At 38.2% G+C, this 24,335-nt stretch overlaps 1 pseudogene; it reads right to left on the reverse strand.

The window, feature by feature from the left end:
* The window catches only part of LOC100427778 (leucine-rich repeat flightless-interacting protein 2-like), a 48,715-nt pseudogene that overhangs the window by 19,399 nt on the left and 4,981 nt on the right, over positions 1-24,335 (reverse strand).

The following is a 24,335-nucleotide window of genomic DNA, read 5'->3' on the forward strand; positions in this document are numbered from 1 at the left end:
TGCTTTATTCTCTCTTAAACTGTAATATAAAAGGTTCCAGTTTTTAAGACAAACTTCAAACAGTACTGAAAAAAGTTTGTGTCAATGGACAAAAAGAGTCAGTACCTCCGGGCAGGGCGTCAAAGAGAACCACCCAGGTTGAAGGATGGTTTTCCTGTTGCTGGGCCACAAGTGCCTTCCTATTGACCTTCACCTTCTCTAGACCCTTGTTCCGGTAGCTGTGGGTCATCTCCATCTCCTCAATCTTGTCCAGTGCTGTTTATAAACTCTCATTGTACTTTCCCCTTTCCTACTTTGAGTTCATCTTCAACTTTCACTAATTTGCTTATTGGCATCTCTCTGTATTTTGATGAACTGCAAGTCTGAGTCTTTCTGCAGCTCCACCAGGTCACCTGCTGTACCATCATCCCTGGAGGACTCCTGCTATTCTTTCTCTTACTGCAACTTCAGTTTCCTAAACTGTGATGGTAGCTCTTCCTTTTCTCCAGCAGGTTTTTGTAGCTTTATGTGGCCCCTTTCCTGCTGACCCCAAGACCTGAGAAGTTTCCTGAGACACAACAGTGATGGCTTCAACCACTGATTCGTGATTGACATTACCACTGCAAGTGCCATTGGGGATTATAACTAAGCCATGTTTACAATAAGTTCATCCCTTTGTCAAAAAGCTTAAGTTTATCCATTGTATGCTGCAGTGCACTACACATATGTTTCTGTCTTTCTATCTTCTTTGATCATTCTTCATTATCTCTATAAAATTCCATCATCTGTTCCTCCTGTTCTTCAATAAAAAGCTTGAGGGTATCTATCTGGTGGGCTAAATTGTTCTTGTTGTATAACTATGCACTGGAAACCATGGTTTTCTTACATTTCTCTTTCACTTTAGACAAAGACAAGTCACTCAGCTAGGTATCTGGACCTATTAAGCTGCTGGTGTTCCCACTTCCTTATCTGGATCAATTTCCACCTAGGGTGTTTGTTGCAGAGCAGAATTTCAAGATAAAGGCCTTGCATAATTTTTAGCACACTGTTTGTCAGATTTTTCATCCAACTCTTTTCATTGTTCCAGTTTGCTCATGTGTATATCTCTTGCTTTTGCCCAGGCAACTCATTTTACTGCCAGCCTTGCCTCTGCCTTTTTGGCATGTTACTCAAAGCTTCATCTTCTGCAGAAAATCAGGCTTTCATTGATGTTTTCCTTCCAGAACCAGAAGTTTCTATCTTGTTTCTTTTCTTTTTCTGAAGTCTTCTGGTAGAATATTAAGTTTATACTTAAACTAGGTTCTGGGCATTATGAAATAGGTATCCATATTTTCCCAATTAATTAATTTCTCCAAATAACTAGTCCTAATACAAAGTTGGAGGTTCATTTTTTCCCTTAGGGTATGCATTTATGATTTGTAAATAGATACTGAGTATTAAAGGAAAATATAATTTGTTCTCCAAGTTTATATTATTGCTATGTTTACAATTTTTTAACAAAACCACAAATAGTTCATCAACATAGAAATGATTAAGGCACCATGGTTATTAAAAATTATAAAGTAAGGCTTTATCATGTGCACATTCTGGATTAGAAAATTACTGAGACGAGACATCTTTCCATTACCTTGCTTTATTAATGAGGACTCTGGGATCTGTCTCCCATCTTGTTTTTCAATAACCTTTTAACTCTGAAAGTAATTTCACTCTATGACACTGGACATAGGCTGTGATTGAGATGGGACCATCGAAGTGTCAGCTTGTAACAAGGCTCACCTGCAGGGGAAGGGGCAAAAGATCAAGGAATAAGGGCAAGGGGCCAGGGGCAAGGCTGGGGGCCAAGCATGCAGTGAGTAAATTCAGTCCCTCCAGGTAGGCTGGGCTAGAAGTGGCAGCTGCTGGCAACAGCTGGTGGTCAGTCAGTCATGTTGGTGTCCCCTCAGATCCCTAGCTGAGTCAACAGAAACTGCCCCCAGAGGACCTGCAGCCAAAGTGTCAGGTGGAGGAGGTGAAGGAGGGGCAAGAGGTATCCTGTTTACAATGGCTTTGGATATATATTCAGAAGTGGGGTTCCTGGACCATGTGGTAGTTTTGGTTTTACTTTTTTGATAAATTTCCATTCTGTTTCCCATGGTGTCTTCACCAATTGTATTCCCACCAACATTGTACAAGAGTTTGCTTTTTTTTTTTTTCATTGAATATTGTTTTATTATGTTTGTGGCATCATTTGCTGAACAAAGTTTTAATTACTAGTCTTTACATTATGGTTTTGTGTTTAAAAAATTCTTTATTATTCAGCCATCAGATAGATATTTATTTTCTTTTTTTTATTATATAACTTTATTTATTTATTTATTATTATTATACTTTAAGTTCTAGGGTACATGTGCATAACGTGCAGGTTTGTTACATATGTATACTTGTGCCATGTTGGTGTGCTGCACCCATCAACTCGTCAGCACCCATCAACTCGTCATTTACATCAGGTATAACTCCCAATGCAATCCCTCCCCCCTCTCCCCTCCCCATGATAGGCCCCGGTGTGTGATGTCCCCCTTCCCGAGTCCAAGTGATCTCATTGTTCAGTTCCCACCTATGAGTGAGACATGCGGTGTTTGGTTTTCTGTTCTTGTGATAGTTTTCACATCTTTGCCAACATTTTTTATCTTTTATTTTTGGATAAAGGCCATCCTAAGAGGTGTGAGGTAACATCTCATTGTGATTTTGATTTTCATTTCTCTGAAGATTAGGGTTGTTGAATATCTTTTCATGTATCTCTTGGCTATTGGTATATCTTATTTGGAGCAATGTATCTTCATTTCCTTTGCCCACTTTTTAATAGAATATTTTTGTGTGTATGTGTGCTTGACTTGGAAGTTTCTCTTTTATTTTGGATATTAACTCTTTATCAGATAATATATTGTTTACAAATAACTTTTCTCATTTGTAGATTGCCTTTTCATTTTGTTGGTTGCTTGTTTTGCAGAAGTTTTTTAGACTGACATATTCCTACTTGTCTATTTTTGTTTTTGTTGTGCGTGCTTTTGATGCATTATTCAAGACATCATTGCCAAGACCAATGCCCAGAAGTTTTTTCTCTATCTTGTTTCTAGGAGTTTTACAGTTCCAAGCCTTACATTTAAGTTTTTTATTACTTTTGAATTTATTTTTGTATGTGGTGTGGGATAATGGTCCAAGTTCATTCTTTTGCATATGGATATCCAGTTGTTTCAACATCTTTTATTGAAGAGACTATCATTTCTCCATTGTGTATTCTTGGCATCAGTTGATCATGTTTTTGTGGGTTTATTTCTGGGTTCTCTAGTTTGTTCCATTCATCTGTGTTTTCATTTTTACATTAGCATTATACTGTTTGGATTATTGTACCTTTATAACATATATTAAAATCCAGAGGTATGATGCTTCCAGCTTTATTCTTGCTCAAAATTGCTTCGGTTATATGCAGCCAAAATATTTTGTGGTCTTTTGTGGTTCCATATAAATTTTAATTCTTTTCTATTTATGAAAAAAACATTATTGGAATTTTTGATAGGATTGCATTAAGTTTGTAGACTACTTTGACTAGTACTGTCATCTTAATATTAAGTCTTACAATGCATGAATATACAATATCTTTTCATTTGTTTAAGTCTTTTTACATTTCTTTTGACAATGTTTTATAGTTTCCATTGTACATTTCTTTTGCCTTCCTGGTTAAGTTAACTTCTAACTATTTTATTCTACTTGATGTTATTGTGAATAAAATATATTTTTAAAAATTTTCTTTCAGAATCTTTCGTTGCTAGTGTATAGAAATGTAATTGAATTTTTTTGTTGATATTGTAGCCTGCCTGTTTATTGAATTGCCCTACTAGTTCTAACAGGTTTTTCTTTTTAAAATCTTTGTTTTCTACATAAAAAAAACATATCATCTGAGGAGGCAGAGTAAGATAGCAGAGTAGAAGGCTCCCCTAATTGTCCCCCAATGCAAAGACATTAATTCAACAACTATCTACACAAAACAAGACCTTCATAAGAGCAAAAAAATTAGATACTTGCAGTAACTGGATTTAACTTTATATTGCTGAAAGAGGCTCTGAAGACGTAGAAAAAGCAGACCTGCATCACCAACACCACCCCTCTCCCATCCTCCAGCAGTGGTGATGTGGCACAGAGAAAGAATCTGAGCTGTTGGAGGAGGGAGAGTGCAGCAATTCTTAGACATTGCATTGAACTCGGTGCTGCTCTGTTATAGCAGAAAGCAAAAACAGAACTAATTCAGCTGACACCTGCTCAATGAAGAGAGCATTTAAAACATCTCTAGTGGTTGGAGCTTGAGTTTCCACAAGCCTCACCACTGCAGGGTAAAGTAGTCTGGGTCCCTAAATAAATGTAAAAAGCAGTCTAGGCCACAAGGAATATAAATCCTAGGTGTGTACTAGGGTTGAACTGAGCGCAGAGCCAGGAAACTTGAGGGGAATGCAGCCTACTGAGACACCAGCCAAGACAGCTAGGGAATGCTGATGCTACATCTCTTCTAAACCTAGCATGCAAAACTCATGACTCCAAAAGAGAACCCTTCATTCTGCTTGATGGGCGAAGAAGAATGAGTGGGGAAGATTTTGCCTTGTATATAAGATACCAGCTCAGCCACAACAGGGTAGGGCAAGAGTCAGAGTCATGAGAACCCCATACAAAGTCCTAGCTCCTGGATAGCATTTCTAGACACACTGTAGGCCAGAAGAAAACGTGTTGCCTTAAAAGGAAGGACCAAATTCTGGCAGGACTAATCACTGGCTAACTAAAGAGCCCTTGGGCCTTGAATAACCAGCAGTGATATGCAAAGGGTAACTCATGGGACTTGGGTAAGACCCTTAAACTTGTTGGTATTAGGTAAAATTCAGCACATTCCCACCTGTGATGGTGATGGGAAGAGGGCCCCTCTGTTCGAGAAAAGTAGAGGGAAAAGTGAAAGAGTCTTTGTCTTGCAACTTATGTACCAACTTGGCCACCGGGTATAGAGCACCAAACAGCATCTTGGGGTCCACAATGCCAGTCCTTGGATCTTGGATGGCATTTTTGAACCTGCCCTGGATCAGAGGGGAGCCCAGTGCTTTGAAGAGTGAGTTCTAGGCCAGGCAGCATTCACCACACACTGACTGAAGTGCCCTTAGGACTTAAGGGAACATTAGCAATAGTCTGGCAGTAATCCCTGTGGGCCTGTAGTGGTGGCCACAGAGTGAGGCTCCACTGACTCTAGAAAAAGAAAGGAAGAGTGAGAAGGACTGTACTTTGTGGATTGAGTCCCAGCTCAGCCACAGTAAGCCAGAGAGCCTTCTAAACATTTTGACTCTTGTCGCTGACTCCTAAATGACACTGCTGGACCAACTCAGGGACTAGCCTAAAGAGGACACCCTGAAGGAAAAGACACAAGTCTGGCTGGCTTTATAACCTGCTGATTGCAGAGCCACAGGGCTTTGAGTGAACATGGGGAAGAGTTAAAACAGGCCTTGAGTGAGACCCAGTGGTGTGCTGGCATCAAGTCTGACCCAACATAATCCTAGTAGTTGTGGCCACAGGACAGAGAGACAGAGATTCCATTTGTTTGGGGAAATTAAGGGAAGATAACATAAGTCTTTGTTTGGTAATCCAGAGAATTCTCCTAGACCTTGTCTAAGACCATCAAGATGGTACCACTGGTCATCAAGACCCACAGTGTCACTGAACTTAGGGTGCACCCTAATGCAGATACAGCTTAGATCATAACATTTAAGTTTTTTTCAGATATCTGGAAGGCCTTCAACAAAAGGACAGGCACAAAAAAGCTCAGAGTGTGAACACTAAAATAAACACCTAACTCTTCAATGACCTGTGCAGACAAATGTCTACAAGTATCAAGACCATTGAGAAAAACATGGCAGCACCAAATGAAATAAATACAGTACCAGGGACCAATTCTAGAGAAACAGCGATATGTGACCTTTTAGACAGAGAATATGAAATAGTTGTGTTGAGGAAGCTCAAAGAAATTTAAGATAACACAGAGAAGAAATTCAGAATTCTATCAGATAAATTTAACAAAGTGATCAAAATAATTAATAAGAATTAGACAGAAATTCTGGGAGTGAAAATGCAATTGCTACACTGAAGAATGCATTAGAGTCCTTTAATAGCTCAATGGATGAAGGAGAAGAAAGAGCTAATGAGCCTGAAGAAGGCTATTGGAAAATACACAGCCAGAGGAGACAAAAGAAAAAGGAATTTTAAAAATGAACCATGCCTATAGAATCTAGAAAATAGCCTCAGGATAGCAAATCTAAGAGTTACTTGCCTTAAAAAGGAGATAGAGAAAGAGATAGGGATAGAAAGCGTATTCCAAGTAATAATATTAGAGAACTTTAAAGGCTAGGGAAAGGTATCAATATCCAAGTTCAGGAAGGTTATAGAACACCAAGCAGATTTAAGCCAAAGAAGACTACCTCAAGGCATTTAATAATCAAACTCCCAAAAGTCAAGGATAAAGAAAGGATACCAAAAGCAGCAAAAGAAAACAAGCCAATAACATACAATGGAGCTCCAATACATTTGATAGCAGACTTTTCAATGGAAACTTTACAGGCAAGGAGAAAATGGCATGGTATATTTGAAGTGCCAAAAACAAAGCAAAACAAAACAAAAAAACACCCTCTTACCCTAGAATAGTATAGTTAGCAAAAATATCCTTCAAACATGAAAGAGAAATAAGGACTTCTCCAGACAAACAAAAGCTGAGGAATTTTATCAACACCAGACCCATTCTATAAAAAATGCTAAAAGAAGTACTTCAATGAGAAAAAAAGGACATGAATAAACAGTAAGAAATAATCTGATTGTACAAAACTCACAGATAATAGCGAGTGCACAGAAACACAAATAATATTCTAACACCATAACTGTGGTGTCTAAACAACTCTTAAGTAGAAAGACTAAATGATAAATGAATAAAAATAATAAATACAACTTTTCACAACATAGACAGTACAATAACATATAAAAAATAAAAAAGCTAGGAAATGAAATAAAAAGGTAAAATGTTTATGTTTTTGTTTTGCTTGTTTGTTGGTTTCCTTATACCAACATGTTATTATCAGCTTAAAATAATGGAAAACAAAATAATATTTGCAAGCCTCATGGTAATATCATATATAAAATAAAATTAAAACACAAAAAATTAAGTCATATTACTAGAAGAAATTACTTTTAATAAAGAAAGAAAGGAAGAAAAGAAGGAAGAGAAGACCAAAAAACAACCAGAAAACAAATAGCAAAATAGTAGGAGTAAGTCTCTACTTACCAGTAATAACATTGACTATAAATGGACTAAATTTTTAAAGCAAAAGACAAAGGGTAGCTGATTGGATAAAAAAGCAAGACCCAGTGATCTATTGTCAACAAAAACACCCTATACCTATAAAGACACACATAGACTGAAAATAAAGGGATAGAAAATGATCTTCTATGTCAATGGAAAACAAAAAAGGGGAGGAGTAGTTACATGAGAGAAAAAAAAATTAAGACAGAAACTGTAAGAAGAGACAAAGTAGTCACCACATAATGATAAATGCATCAATTTAGCAAGAGGACATAACAATTTTAAATATATATGCACCCAACACTCGAGCAACCAGATATATGAAGCAAATATTAGAGATAAAGAGAAGATAGACTCTAATACAATAATAGCCAAAGAGTTTAACAACCAATTTCAGCATCGAACAGATATTTCAGATGAAAGTCATCAAAGAAACATCAAACAATATGCACTTTAGACCAAAGTGATCTGATAGATATTTGCAGAAAGTTTCATTCAATGGCTGCAGAATACACATTTTTTTCCACAGCATGTGGATTATTCTGAAAGATAGATCATATATTAGGTTACAAAATGAGACTTAGAACATTGAAAAATTTGAAATAATATCAAACATCTTCTCTGACCACAATGAAAACTAGAAATCAATAACAGGAGAAATTTTGGAAACTGTACAAACACGTGGAAATGAAACAATATGCTTCTGAATGACCCGTGGGTCAACGAAAAAATTAAGAATAAGCTTGAAAATTTTCTTGACACAAATGATAATGGAAACAGAACATACCAAAACCTATGAAATACAGCCAAAACAGGATGAAGAGGAAAATGTATATCAATACATGCCTACATCAAAAAGAAGAGAAACTTCAAATAAAAAACGTGATGATGCATCTTAAAGAACTAGAGAAGCAAGCACAAACCAAACCCATCATTAGTAGAAGAAAAGAAATAATAAATATTAGAGCAGAAATAAATATATTTGAAATTAAAAATACAAAAAATCAATGTAACAAAATGTTGGCTTTCTAAAAATTTTTAAAAAATGACAAAACTTTAATGACACTAAGAAGAGATAAGATTCAAATAAATAAAATCAGAGATAAAAATGGAGACATTATATCTGATACTGTAGAAATTCAGAGGATCTTTAATGACTATGATGTGCAAATATATACCAATAAGTTGAAAGATCTAGAAGAAATGTACAAATTCCTACACACATGCAACTTATCAAGATTGAACAATAGAGAAATCTAAAACCTGAACAGACAAAAAATGTGCAACTAGATTTAGCATGTTGTGTAAAGCCCACCTGCAAAGAAGAGCTTGGGACCTGATGACTTAACTGCTGAATTCTACCAAACATTTAAAGAACTAATACCAATCTTACTCAAACTATTCTGAGAAATAGAGAAGGGAGGAATACTTTCAAACTCATTCTCTAAGGCAAGTATTACCCTGATACCAAGGCCAGACAATAACACATCCAGGAAACAAAACTACAGGCCAGCCAATATTTCTGATAAATATTGATGCAAAAATCCTCAATAAAATATTAGCAAACCAAATTCAACAACACTTTAAAAAGTTCATTCATCATTACCAAATGGGATTTATTCCAGGAATGCAAGGATTTTTCCACATATGTGAATCAATAAATGTGATACATTATATAAACAGAATGAAGGACAAAAATCCTGTGATTATTTCAATAGATGTCGAGAAAGCATTTAATAAAATTCAATATCCCTTCTTGATAAAAACTCTGAAAAACTGGGCATAGAAGGAACATACCTCAACATAATAAAAGCCACATGCGCAAATCCATAGTTAGTATCATAATGAATGCAGAAAAACTGAAATCCAAATTGAAAAGGAAGAAGTCAAATTATCTTTGTTTGTAGATGATGCAACCTTATATTCAAAGAAATCTAAATACTCCACCAAGAAACTCTTAGAATGAATGAACACATTCAGTAAAGTTGCAAGATGCAAAATAATACAAAAATCAGTAGCACTTGTATATACCAACATTAAAAAATCTGAAAAAGAAATCAAGAAAGCAATCCCATTAGCAATAGTTACAAAAAAATAAAGTATACAGGAATCAACTTACCCAAAGAAGTAAGAGATCTCTGGAACAAAATCTATAAAGCACAGATGAAAGAAATCGAAGAGGACACTAAAATGTGGAAAGATATTTTATGCTCATGGATTGGAAGAATCAATATTTTAAAATGTTCATACAACCCAAAGCATTAAATCTACAGACTTAATGCAATACCTGTCAAAATACTTATGACATTTTTCACAAAAATAGACAAAGCAATCCTAAAATTCATATCAAACCACAAAGACCCAGAATAGCCAAAGCTATACTAAGCAAAAAGTATGAAACTTGAGGAATTGCATTATCTTACTTCAGATTATACTAAAGCAGTTTAGTAATCATAATGGCATGGTACTTGATATGGTTTGGCTGTGTCCCATGAAAATCGCATCTTGAATTGTAACTCCCACAATTCCCACATGTTTGGGAGGGACCCGGTGGGAGGTCATTGAATCATGGGGTATGGTTCTTTCCCCTGCTATTCTCATGGTAGTCAATAAGTCTCATGAGATGTGATGGTTTTATAAAGGAAAGTTTCCCTGCACAAGTTCTCTCCTCTTGTTTCCTGCCATGTGAGACATGCCTTTCACCTTGTGCCATGATTGTGAGGCCTACCCAGCCATGTGAAACTATGAGTCCATTAAACCTCTTTCTTTGTAAATTGCCCAGTCTTAGGTATGTCTGTGTCAGCAGTGTGAAAATGGACTAATACAGTAAATTCATACCAGGAGTGAGGCACTGCTGAAAAGATACCTGAAAATGTGGAAGCGACTTTGATACTGGGTAACAGAGAGGCTAGAACAATTTGGAGGGCTCAGAAGAAGAAAAGAAAATGTGGAAAAGTTTGGAACTCCCTAGAGACTTGTCAATGGCTTTGACCAAAATGCTGATAATGATATGGACAATGAAATCCAGGCTAAGGTGTTCTCAGATGGAGATGAGAAACTTGTGGGAACTGAAGCAAAGGTGACTGTTATGTTTTAACAAAGAGACTGGCAGCATTTTCCTTCTGTCCTAGAGATTTGTGAAACTTTGAACTTGAGAGAGATGATTTAGGGTATCTGGCAGAATAAATTTCTAAGCAGCAAAGCAATGAAGAGGTGACCTGGGTACTATTAAAGGCATTCAGTTTTAAAAGGGAAACAGAGCATAATAGTTCGGAAAATTTGCAGCCTGACAATGTGATAGAAAAGAAAATCCCATTTTCTGAGGCGAAATTCAAGCCAGCTGTAGAAATTTGCATAAATAATGAGAAGCCAAATGCTAATCACCAAGACAATGGGGAAAATGTCTCCAGCTCATGCCAGAGACCTTTGCAGCATCCCCTCCCATTACAGACCTGGAGGCCTACAAGAAAAAAAATGGTTTTGTCTGCCAGACCAAGAGTTGCTCTGCTGTTTGAACCCTAGGGCCTTTGTGTCCTGCACCCCAGCTGCTCCAGTCATGACTAAAAGGGGCCAACCTACATCTCAGGCCATGGATTCAGAAGGTGCAAGTCCCAAGCCTTCAACTTTCACATAGTGTTGAGACTCATGGGTGCACAGAAGTCAACAACTGAAGTTTGGAAACCTCTGCCTAGATTTCAGAGGATTATGGAAATGCCTGGATGTTCAGGTAGAAGTTTGCTCTAGGGGTGGAGTGCTCATGTAGAACCTCTGCTAGGGCAGTGCAGAAGGGAAATGTGGTATGGGCACTCCCACACAGAGTCCCCACCGGGGCATTGCTAAGTGGATCTGTGATAAGAGGGCCACCATTCTCCATACCCCAGAATGGTAGATCCACCAACAGCTTGCACTGTGTGCCCTGAAAAGCCACAGACACTCAACATCAGCCTGTGAAAGCCACTGGGAGGGAGGTTGTACCCTGCAAAGCCACAGAGGCAGGACTGCCTAAGACCATGGGAACCCACCTCTTGCATCTGGATGTGAGAGATGGAGTCAAAGGAGATCACTTTGGAGCTTTAAGATTTGACTGCCCCACTGGATTTTGGACTTGCATGGGGCCGTTAGGCCCTTTGTTTCGGCCAATTTCTCATTGGAATTTCCATTTGGAATGGGTGTATTTATCCAATGCCTCTACCCTCATTGTATCTAGGAAGTAACTAACTTTCTTTTGATTTTATTGGCACATAGGCAGAAGGGACTTGCCTTATCTCAGATGAGACTTTGGGCTGTGGACTTTTGAGTTAATGCTAAAATGAGTTAAGACTTTGGGGGACTGCTGGGAAGGCATGATTTGTTTTGAATTTTGAGGACATGAGATTTTGGAAAGGCCATGGGCAGAGTGATATGATTTGGCTGTATCCCCAAACAAATCTCATCACAAATTGTAGCTTCCACAATTTCCAAATGTTTGGGAGAGATCCCAATTGAATCATGGGGGTGAATCTTTCCCAAGCTATTCTTGTGATAGTGAATAAGTCTCATGAGATGTCATGGTTTTATAAAGGGAAGTTTCTCTGTACAAATTCTCTTCTCTTGTCTGCTGCCATGTGAGACATGACTTCCACTTTCCATGATGATTGTGAGGCCTACCTAGTCACGTGGAACTATGAGTCCATTAAACCTCTTTATTTTTGTAAATTGCCCAGTCTCAGGTATGTCTTTATCAGCATGAAAATGGACTAATACAGTACTGGCATAAAAAGAAACACACAAACCAGTGCACCAAAATAGAGAATCCAGAAGTCAATCCATACATCTACAGTGAACACATTTTTGACAAAGATTCCACGAACACACATTGGGGAAAGAACAGTTTCCTCAATAAGTGGTGCTGGGAAAACTAGATATTTATACGTGGAATAATAAAACTAGACTCCTGTGTTTCGCTATATACAAAAATCAAATATAAAACTTCCAACTTTGAAACAACTACAAGAAAACTTTGGGGAAACTCTCCAGGACATTGATCTGGGTGACAATTTATTGAGTAATACTCTATAAGCACAGGCAACCAATGCAAAAATAGACAAATGGAATTACATCAAGTTAAATGGACATCAAGTTAAATTATATCAAGTTAAATGGACACAGCAAAGGAAAAAATCAACAAAGTGAAGGGGCAATCCACAGAATGGGAGAAAATATTTGCAAACTACCCATCTGACAAGGGATTAATAAGCAGAATATAGAAAGAGCTCAACAACTCTATAGGAAAATCATCTGATTAAAAATGGGCAAAATATTTGCATAGACATTTCTTGAAGAAAGACAAACAAATGAAAAACAGGCATATAAGAAGGTGTTCAACTTCATTGATCATCAGAGAAATGTAAATCAAAACTACAATGAGATCTCATCTCACCCCAGTTAAAATGGCTTTTATCCAAAAGACAGGGAATAACAAATGCTAGTGAGGATGTGGAGAAAAGGAAACCTGTATACACTACCTTATTTACCTGTTGCTAGGAATGGAAGTTAGCATAACCACTATGAAAAACAGTTTGGACATTCCTCAAGTACTAAAAATAAAACTAGGATATAATCTAGAACTCCCACTCCTAAGTATATATCCCGAAATAAGAAAATCAACATTTCAAAGAGATATCTGCACTCTCATGTTTATTGCAGCATTATTCACAATAGCCAAGGTTTGAAAACAACTTAAGTGTCTGTCAACAGGTGAATGGATAAAGAAAATATCACACTTATACAAAATGGAGCACTATTAAGTCATAAAAAGAATGATGTCCCAGCCGCTCAAAGAATATTGGTGGAGAAATTATTCACTTGGATAAAGTGATTTTAAGCCTTTTATAGAAAGTCTTACAAAGGGCCAAGTGGTGGTAATCTTTATATTTTGCATTGCCTCTGAGCTGATGAGGCTGGTAAGCATGGATTACTAATAATATTAACCACCAATAATACTTTTACAGTCTTGTGCTGGTTAATGTGCAAATCCCTTTACATATATTGACTTATTAAATTATCACACATCTATATGAGGTTGATCCTATTACCCCCTTTTTATAGCTGAGAAACTTAAGCTTTGAGTTTAAGCAATTTACCTGAGGTTCCATAGTGAGTAAGTTGTAAGGTAGGGAAACCAGCCTGGGCAGGTTGAGTACAGAGGGCACACTCTTAGTTGCTGTGCTGGGTAATAAAAATGGTGATTTAAAAATCCCTTAATTTTATAGTTCTTTACAGAGCCCTTCCATACGTACTATAATCACATCCTAATGACCTTGGTGATCAGGGTGACGGTGGCAAGTACTCTAATTCCTGGATGTCTAACACCTGTGGGTTTCTCCTGTGGCTCACTTACAGTCAAGCCAGAGTTACCATTACTTATGTGGGTATCTGCTCTAACTGTAGGCCTTTCATACTCTGGAATATCTCATTTATTGTGTAAATAATAAACATTTCTTACGTATAATCCCATTATGTCTACAATCCTGTGTTTGTTTCCCATGGTAATCTCTTAATACTTACTGAATTGGATTTCTTTTATAGATGATGGTACTGAATGCTAGAGTTAATGAGAGCCAGCAATATTAATTTTCCATGTAAATTATGGGGCTTTGTTTTTTTTAATCCCTTCTTGTATAGGGATTGACCTTATCAACTGCCTATGTACTTATCAAAAGGCTCCAAATTGAGCTGATGAGAGAAGCAAGATCAGGGATTGATAAAATTCAGATAACTTTAAAACTGAGTTTTTTTTAATAGATACAATTTCCTTCCTGGTGAGAGTAGTGGTGTTTTCTTTATTGTCATTTCTTACTGGCCAAGTCCTATCAGACATTGTTACGGAAGTACATGATTTCAATTTTCTCTTTAGCCTTAAGGTGTATGTTGCTGGAAGAGTTACAGCAACATACAAGATGCTAATGTAAGTAGGAAAATGGTTAAAAGTAAACAGAAGAAATAAGGAGCAGAACAAATGGGTGAATGGAAAACTGGCAACGTCTGCATCCACTCTCCTCTAGTAATAAAGAGGCTTACCGTGTACTTCCTTCATGCATAAAGAGGTATCTGTGGCACTCTGGATGAGTGCCCAGAACCAACAGCCATTTAAGAGACTGGCTGTCTTCCTGCAGAGTAGCCTGGATAAATCCTCATGATGTCAGGAGCGGTGGCCATTGTTACTCTTTCCCATGGGATGGAACAATGAGAGGCTCAGTAGGCAGAGCATGAACTGAACTTGCTTGGTGGAGAAATGATACCTGTGTCCAACTACCGGCAGTGCAACTTACCGTGTGAATTTGGCAGTGTAACTTACTGTGTGAATTATGCAACCTCTCACATGTCAATCTCCTCATCTTTAAAATGTGCCTAAAATAAATGTGATCCAGAGCTGTTGTGAGGAAAAAAAAAAAAAAGAATGATGTCCCATCATTTGCAACAACATGGACAGTACTGGGATGCATTATGCTAAGTAAAATTAACCAGGAACAGAAAGACAAATACATGTTTTCACCTATCTGTAGGAGCTAATAATCAAATAAATTGAACTCATGGAGATAGAAAATAAAGGTATGGTTACCAGAGGCTGGGAAGGGTGGTGGGAGGGCAGGGATAGGTGGTAATAGTTAATGGCCACAAAATAAAATAGTAAGAAAGAATAAATAAGACATAGTATTTTATAGCACAACAGGATGATTTTAGTCAGCAATAATTTAATTGTCCTTTTAAAAATAACTAAAATAGTATAATTGGTTTGTTTGTAACACAGGATAAATATTTGAGGTTTTAGATGCTCAACTTTACATGATGTGATTATTACACATTGTATTCCTGTACCAAAATATCTCATGTACCTCATAAATATACACATCAACCACAGCTTTGGCTGATGAGAGTGGTATTTGCTTCTCTCTCATGCTCTAATCCTCACAGGGTTCTCTTACCCAACTCAACTGTGACAGCCAATTGGGATACTCATGGCCAACTGCATTTAGTCTGTAACACAGACCCAGGCCAACAGAGACACTGCCCGGCTTAATACCAAGCCTCTCTGGCAACTGTCTTCCTGCTCAGGTCCCAAGGGGGGAAACCCAGTTCCTTTGCCAGTGTCTGGAGTTCACACTATATTTATTTCTCAGTTCTGATTGTGGAATCTATCCCCTTCACTACTCAAGCCCTAATTCTCTAATCCCAAGCCCAAGTCTCAAATGCCAAAGACTAGTGCCATCACTAGATTCCTGGACCATGAACAGCTTGTTACGAGCTGGGGTCAAGAATGACATCTTTCAGTAGTTGGCCTTGGTCTGAAGAAGTGTGTGGAACACTACATGGAGCAGTTTATTCTCACAATCTCCTGGCCACTCTCTAAGCTGGTTTAGAAATTATAAGGGTCAGTGTACTCTCCTGTGGCCTGAATTGTACAATTCCCAAGTGGCAAAGTGAACTACAGAAAATAACTCAGTTACCTTCTCCATATCTTAAATTTACTCATAGTTTTCAGCCAGTCCTAGCCACAGGTGCTGCCCATTTTCCTTCTTCATCCAAAATTTGGGCTTTCCTTTTACTTATATGTTGAACTCCCACATTCCCTTTTGGATAATATATTCAAAGTGTAATTGTCTACACATTCTTTTGGTTCTTATAAGTGGATGAGATATGCTGGAAATGTTTCCAGTCAGTAATATTGGAAGAAAAAATGGAATTTTAAATTTCAGTTGCAAAAATTTCTAATTCTAGAATATTTTCGATTAATTTAAAGTAGTATCTATATATTTATTTTAATATTTTATATTTTGTAAGACATATTCATCTTATTTTCTTTTAATTATTTAAACATAATTTTCTTCAGTTTTTTGAACATATTTATATGGCTGATTTTAAATATTTGACTATGTTCAATATCTGGATTCCATTAGGAATGTTTGCTGTTGACTGAATATTTTACTGTATATGTGACATACTTTTCTTTTATATGCATGTCTCTTAATTTTTTGTTGAAAACTGGACATTGAGATCATATATTTTAACAACTTTGGTATTGGATCCATTCTACCAGAGGATTTATTGTTGTTGTTTTATTTTTATTCTTGTTGTTTTCTTGATGCTACTTATTTGTTTAGTGATTTTCCTGAACTAATTCTGTGGATCCTGTATTTCTGCAGAGCATAGCCACTGAGTTCCCTGTTAGCTATTTTTAAATAACTAGTTTAAACAATGGATTTATAGGTATCATCCCTATTTTAGTGTAATTTAGTGGTCAATTAGTCTAATATTATTGACTAATAATTAGTCAATAAGAATTTCCTTGGGATGATATATTTCCCACTCTTTACCAAAGTTATGTTTATTTGAAGGGATGTCTTCAAATTTCAGGCAGTTTACATGTTATTCTTAGCTTTCACTTCCTATTTATGCAGGGCTTCAAGGTCAATCAAGATAAATTACTTAAGCCCTCTCCTTTTACAGGTTTTTTTTGTAGGCATACACTCATCTCTGTGCATGAGTGCAGGTTTTCAAATCTTCAAGATTATGTCGGAGCTTTTTGAAGTTCTCTATGGTAGTTTAACTCTTTAGGTCTTTCGTGAAAACTTTCCTCCAAACTATTCTTTGCCTTGTAAATAAAAACGTATCTGAGACAGGTCTCAATTAATTTAGAGGTCTATTTTGCCAAGGTTAAGCATCATAACCTGTGACACATCCTCAGGAGATCCTTAGAACACATGCCCAAGGTAGTTGAATTGTAGCTTCATTTTATACATTTTAGGAAGACAGAAGTTACAGGCAAAAGCACAAACTAATTCATGTAAGGTTTACATTGGTTTGGCCTGGAAGGTAAGACATGTCCAAGAGAGAACTTCCAGACTGTAGGTGGATTTAAAGGTTTCCTATTTGACAATTGGTTGAAAGGGCGAATCCCTGCCTGAAGAGTTGAAATCAGGTTGAATTAAGGTAAGAGGGAGTTGTGGAAGCTGAAGTTCTTGTCATATAGATGAAGCCTCCAGGTAGCCACCTTCAGAAAGAACAGTTGTATTTCATAGAGCTTAAAAGGTGCCAGATTATCTGGAAAGACCTAGTAAGGGAAGGAGATTCTGTACAGAATGCAAAATTTCCTGCATAAGAGATAGTTTTGCAGAGCCATTTAAAATATGTCAAAGTAATATATTTTGGGGTAAACTACTTTGATTTCCTTTAGGGCTTGCTATCATCATGTGATGCTATACTAGAGTCAGTTTTAAATTTGTCATCTTACTGTTACAAAGAGTCTGCTCTATCTCTATTTTGATGTTAATGCTGATGAGTTGTGCTTGAACTCCAAAGAGAGGAAAGTATAATGATGCATGTCCAACACCCTCCTTCCTTTTATGGTCTGAACTATATTTTCAGGTTTCTTTGGGTCCCCTTGGCCAAGAAGAGGGTCCACTCAGTCAGTTAGGGGGCTTAGAATTTTACTTTTGGTTTACAGCCTCAACTGAAATGACAGCTCTATGGATCAGTGATGTTGCCAGCTGATTGCTATTGTTTTTGATAGTACCTTGTATATAAAACATCTTTTCTGGTGAGAGTAAGTGTGAGTCAGACCAAATAGTGACAATGCCCTGGGAAAAGATATTTTCCAAAGAGCTCCTATTCAGATATAATATTGACTATGCTTTGAGTATGAGTTTTTAATAGAGCCCCAAAGGACAGCAGTCTTCTCTGTTGGCCAGAAGGCTTTCTACTTTTCATTGCTACCATGCCACAGAGATGGGGTGGGGGCAGGGAGGTGGGATGAGTATAGTTCTAAATAAAAGTGCTACAAATTGGAAAATCAAGTTTAGTCTAAAGCTGACCCCTTACTTATTTTAAGTTTGGCTTAAACGTTTCTCTGTACATAATGAACTGTAAAAAGTAGAGTTGTAAACTGACTGTAGCCTACACTTGTGCCAATCATTGAGTTTTAGCCAATCATACATAGCCAACTGTTTGAACCATGTTCAAATAAGGCAAATGCCGAGCTGCAACTGTTGCCGGACTTTTCCTTAGTTCAGCTAAAGATGGAGTCCTTGTGCATCTCCGGCCATGAAAATTTAGGCTTGCAGACAGTTTGAAGGGGAGTAAAGCAGGATATTATTGGGTGAAAAGGAAGAAAAGGGAGAAACAGAGACACTTGCTAGGTCAGAGTCCCGCACACAGCTTCCTACTCGGCCTTTTGAATCCTAGTTTTCACACAGGAAGAGGAGGGGCCAGGCTCTTCTTTGCTGCAAAGGGTGCAAACTACCTGAGGCTCCATCTCAGCGTTCAGGCAGGTTGGAGTCTTTCCAGGGATCCCTCTCCCACCTGGCTGTCTTATTCCTCCCTCTAAAAAAGTACATCTAACTGTCCTTAGATTAAGGATAGGGATGAAGACCCATCTAAACTGCTTCCTGCTGTCAGGAGGAACTGTTTCCAGGAAATGACAGTCAGAGCTTCCTCAGAGGCCTATTTAAGGGTTTCCAGCAGAAGGGGCAATAGTCAGAGGTTTTGGATGCATAACCGTTTGGAGTCTGATGGCCTGAAGGCAAGAACAGAGAAACCGGGTTATTAGAAAACATGTATCAAAATGAAACAAGGGGATGGGTAAGGATAGCTAAAAAATTCTAAGACCTTTTACCAGTTTACACAGGGGGAAGGAGGCCAAAAGCCCGATTGGTTTAAAAAAAAAAAAAAAAAAAAAAAAAACCAAAAAAACAGCAAAAAAAAAAAAAAAAAAATACTTTACCCTTTTGTGGGTATGTTGGGCTTCTGAGCTTCCTTCCCCTAAGCTCAATCCTAGGCCAACTAGTTGAAGGTTAGGGAAATTAACTCTTTCCACTTTGGAGGCTGCATCTGAGGGGAATGTCCCATAGTACAGAGACACAATTACCTATCAGTGAAGAGAGGACCAAGGAGGAAAAAGGAAAAAGAGCTTTTTAAAAAGTAGTCCCAAGGGTTCAGGATGCATTCAAAATGAGTACAGACTAAAAATGAATGACTACCCATCTAGAAAGAGGGGAGAAGGCATCCCTGGTTTCCTTATCTTCCTATCAGATACCCAGGGTATGTGAGGGAGAGACGGAGGAGCATCCTCTTTTACTCTTACATCCTTGCATCCCCGAGTCCCAAGTGACCTTGGCAAGTGCTGCCATGGGTACCAAAGTGGCTTGCACCCATGAAGCAGGGGGGCCTAGGGGGATGGAATCATCTACTCTTACTCACATACACCTGATCTCCCCTGCTGTCAGTAGCCTTGGAGTTCCCTATACCTCATTTATTCCATAGATATCAATGTGGCCTTTATCCATGAAACAGGAAGCTTGGGCTTGGCTTAATTGGCAGGAATCAGCCACGCTCACCTGTGCTGTGCCTTTTAACTTCTGTTATCATTTGCTTCTGCATCCCTTAGATCCAGTTTTCTTTCCCTAAGCTTTGACCTGAAGCTTGGAATTGAGTGTAGGACAAAAATGTATCTTTTGTTGGGGAGGTGTTGAATGAGCTCCTTATTATAAGCCAAATGCTAAGGTGCAACTGTGGAACTGCATCCTCCTCCAAAAAGGGAGAGCAAAGGAGGTCTTATGACACACCCAGCTAACTGGTGGTTATAGTTATGCATGCTAGAATTTGTGTGCATGGTGCTTGGCTTTGGTTAGCTCCCTTGGTCTGGCTTCCCCAAAAGGGAATCTCCAGGTGATCAGCAACCTATTTATTCCCCAATTATTCCATCACCTGGCAGGATTTGCAGGATAATTGCTCAGAACTAGAATATTGATCCAGATTTCTACATTACTTATCCCTCTTGTTCTTTCTGAGATGCAGCCAGGGATTGCTGGTTGGTTCACAGGAGCAAGCAGGGTTAGACTAAAATGTACGTGAAAACTTAAATACAACTAGTGAGTTTAGAATTTAATGATGAATGTATAAGTTTTGGAACATAATTTCTGTCTCTCTCCAGTCCTCGTTTTTGTTAAAAAAACAAATCATCATAGGACTGAGTGGTTTATGAAATAGACTTTAGTTTTATACTAGGCCTGATTATTTGCATAAAGTGCAGCAAGAATAATTATTTCTACATAGGCCTTTTGGATTGGCTTTGATGGAATTCTGTTCTACAAGGAATCTCAGAAAAGAACTTTTAAATCTGAGCCCAACCATGGGATTGTATCCTCAAACACCTGTGAGTTGGGTGATTCTCTCCTCTTAAGGTCCCAAGATAAACTTGGAGCTCCTAAGCCTGCTATAAGGTGGAATTATTTACTGACCACAGGTTAGAAACCCTGTACAGGAACTGTGTAGATGAGGGTATGAGGCCAGTCTCCCATTGGGCTTTTATTGGCTGCAAGTTGAGATTGACTCCTTAAAGGGAAGCACACCCTTCCAGTCAAAGCCTTGGTAAAACAATGACCTTTTCCCATTGTGTCATGTTGCAAAAAATAAAAATAAAAAGTTAAATTCTTATTGCATTGATGCAAACAATTATATTGCCATAAGAATACTCACAAATAGTTTCCAAATTTTACAGAAAACAGGTAGAGAAAAAAAAGTTCCAAATTTTCTTCATAGGAGTACACCTTATGGCCATAAATACTTCAAAATAAGTTTCCTTGACTCTGGAAAACAAAACAAAGATTAGCAATATTCCAAGGAAAAGTAAAAAAGATTTGTTTCAGTTTCTTGAGTTTACTCCTTTCAGTTAACTCTTGTTTTGCTTGATATTTGTGAGCATTTCAGCTCTTCATGAGTCCTGTACATTTTCTTTTATTCCAAAATCACAATCTCCAAAATTATCAGAAGACTTATTGTCTCAAATACAATCAGAAATTGTATTTGAGAGTGCCTGTCAGAGTCTCATAGCTTCTTATAAACCATCTTTTGAAAAGGATTAAAACCAGGCAACTATTGTCTGTTAATAGTAAACTGTCCCGTTAGAAACACAATTGACAAAGAAGTTTGGTTATCTCCGTGGTTTCAAATAACTTAACATAACAACCTTAATTATGATTGGTAGCATATACTTAGATGTTAGGAATAAGACTCAAAATTCTAAGGAAATTGAACACTCAAACAAAGGATTCTTAGCAAAGCAATTTTACTTCTGTGCAGAGGGTGCCTCCTTGGCCAGTTACCATGAGAGCACACCTGAACAAAGGGGCACAAGAGCCTTTAATCCTGACGCAAGTCCTGCCTGTGTACCCTTTCCCCCTTGGCCGGAGTCGGGTCGTACAATCTAAACTAATCCCGGTTGGCTAAACATTTGATTTATTTTATTTTATTTATTTTTTTTTTAGATAGGGTGGGCACGTAAAAGAAAGTGATGAGGAAGGGGAAGGGATGCCTGTAATGAGCTAGAGAGTTAGTCCTCTTTCCAAATAAGGAAAGGAATGTGAGCTGGTACTGATAACGCTTGGCCCTGAGGCATGCATGCCTGGGCATCTAACAAAGGCAAAAAGGAAAATAGAGAAAAAGGGGTGGAGGTTACTATGAATTAAAGAATAAAAGATCGGTCAGATTATTTGAAGAGAAACCTCATCATAACCCACAACTTTCCACTTTCCCTTTTGTTGTAACTCTCTTTTCAAATCTTTCCAGCATAATTTGGCTCCGTTGTTCTACGTGGTCTTCTAGAAGGAAAAGCCTATTTGAATTAGAGGGAGGAGGATCGTAAGAGGTTTTAGTGAGAGCTGTTTCAATAAGTCTTTGTATTAATCCTTGGGCACAGGGTATGACGCAGCATCCTATGAGAATAAGCAACCCTAATCCAATGGCTAGAGAGATGAGGATTGAGGACATAAGTCCCTTCCATCTACCAAACCAATTTCCCATTAAATTTGTGAAGGGATCTTTTAGTCCAGAATTTTTGGCTAGTTCATTTGATAAAACAGTAAGAACTTGTAATGCTTTAGTTATGGTCCGCCCGGGAGCAGTGTTATTAGAGATATAAGTACAGCATTGGGTGCTGATAATGACACAAACTCCACCTTCTTTTGCTAGTATCATGTCTAATGCTGTCCTATTTTCCCAGGCCATTTGACTGGCGGGTCCTAATTGTTCAGCTATTCCTTTAATAGCATCTCTAGTATAATTAATAAATTGTTGCTGATTGTAATAAATGTAATTTATCCAATCCACATTTTCATTTACAGTTAACCAACAGAAGAACGTAGATTCAAATCTGGCAACTACTTGGTTTCGGGCCTTAAATTCATTTGGCACTCCTCTTGGGACCCCAATGGCATCTATATAAACACGAGAATTGAAGGACCCATGGGGAACCTCTCTTGTTTGATGATGTTTGGTTCCTACCCTTTCTGGTTGATGAAATGCCAGGGTGAAAGGGATGGCCAATTGAATTAGAGCACAAATTCCACTCCAGTTACTTGGCAGAGTGTCCAGTATCGGTCCACTACAACACCACCACACATCTGCTCAAGGATGGCTAAGGGCAGACTGAAGGGTAAGCTCTTGGAAGGGCTTAAGCTCACTGCATCCCTTTAAGGCTCCCAGGAATGCCAAGTTCTCTCCCTGTCATGAGAGACACGAAGTAAAATTGGCATTGGGAGATGGACACTGAAGGGCCCTCGGGGGCTGACCCACAGGGTGTTTAACTTCAGGAAACAGCAGAAAAAGATCTTGGCATTATTTGTTACCCCAGTCTGGAAGAGAGAGACCATGCAGCTCATGCCTGGTTGGCTGGAAGATCATCCAAGTAGAAAGGGGACAATCTGGGCCTCTGGTCTACTGTGCACACAAGCATAACATTACTTTTGTTTAAAGTGCAGATGGAATATTTAATCCATTCCAACAAGGTATTTTCATCTTGATATCCTGTTAGAGCTGTAGTTTGCCTTAAGTTTTCTACCTCCATAACTGTTACCTTGATTGGGTCATTTTGGAGATGGGAGGGGGATATTGGACTTGCTATACTTGGGGAGAGCATTGGGTTCCACGTGTCTTGCAGACTTTGGGTCTGAACTCATTTATTATTGTTAACTAGTGTTTTAACTAACCTCAGGGAGAAGATTCCTATAGGGTCCTGTCCTTCAACATCTGGTCCTAACCCATACCGTTCGAATACAAAGGGCTCTTGGGCCATTGTCTGGGGATTATTTATAATCAGCAACAAGGGGTTACAGTGTAATGGCTTACAATTTGGTGGGGTGGGACCATGGACTAATAGGAGTTTTTGTTTTAGTCCCTATAACCTATTTGAAGCTGAGGAATTGGCTGTCCACTCTTTGTACTTAGTAGTCTACCAAACATCTGCCCAGTCACCACAGGGACTTTTTAAGGCTCCATACTTATACTTGCTTGATTCTTTGCCGTATGGACATAGATACTTATCAACATGGGATAGCTTCCTTTAAGCTTGCTCATCTCCACACAGGATGGCTGAACAGGCATCAAACTGAAGGGTTAAAGGATGACTAGCCTGAGTTACATTGATGGCAAGATGACCTTCTGTTGAAAAGAAAAAAGATAACAAACAAGTGACTATAGTCTCCTTTTAGTGTTACTTTGGTGGGAGTGGGCCCTAGAGTGACAGTCCATGATTCTGGAGGTGGCGGCGCCTTCTTGACTTGAGTGTGATGAGTCCATCCTCTTTCTGCTGTCTGGACTGCAGTCTCAGCAGTTAGGAGCACTAGGTAGGGTCCTTCCCAGGCTGGTTTGAGCTTCCCTTCCTTCCACCCTTTGATGAGAACGTGGTTTCTGGGCTGATGCTGATGTGCTGGAAATTCCAGGGGTGGTGCCTGTGCTAGGAGGCCTTTAGTCTTAAGGGAAGAGAAGGTAGGGGATAGACAAAGTATATAATTTTTGAGGAACTGATCTTTTGTTTCAAATGAAGGGATGTCAGCAGTGGAGTATAAGTAGGGCAATCCATAGAGCATTTCGTAAGGGGAGGGACAAATATATCTCTGAGGAGCAGTCCAGATTCTTTTTTTTATTATTATTATACTTTGGTTCTAGGGTACATGTGGATAACGTGCAGGTCTGT

The sequence above is a fragment of the Macaca mulatta genome, chromosome X (assembly GCF_049350105.2).
Source record: "Macaca mulatta isolate MMU2019108-1 chromosome X, T2T-MMU8v2.0, whole genome shotgun sequence".
NCBI lineage: Eukaryota > Metazoa > Chordata > Mammalia > Primates > Cercopithecidae > Macaca > Macaca mulatta.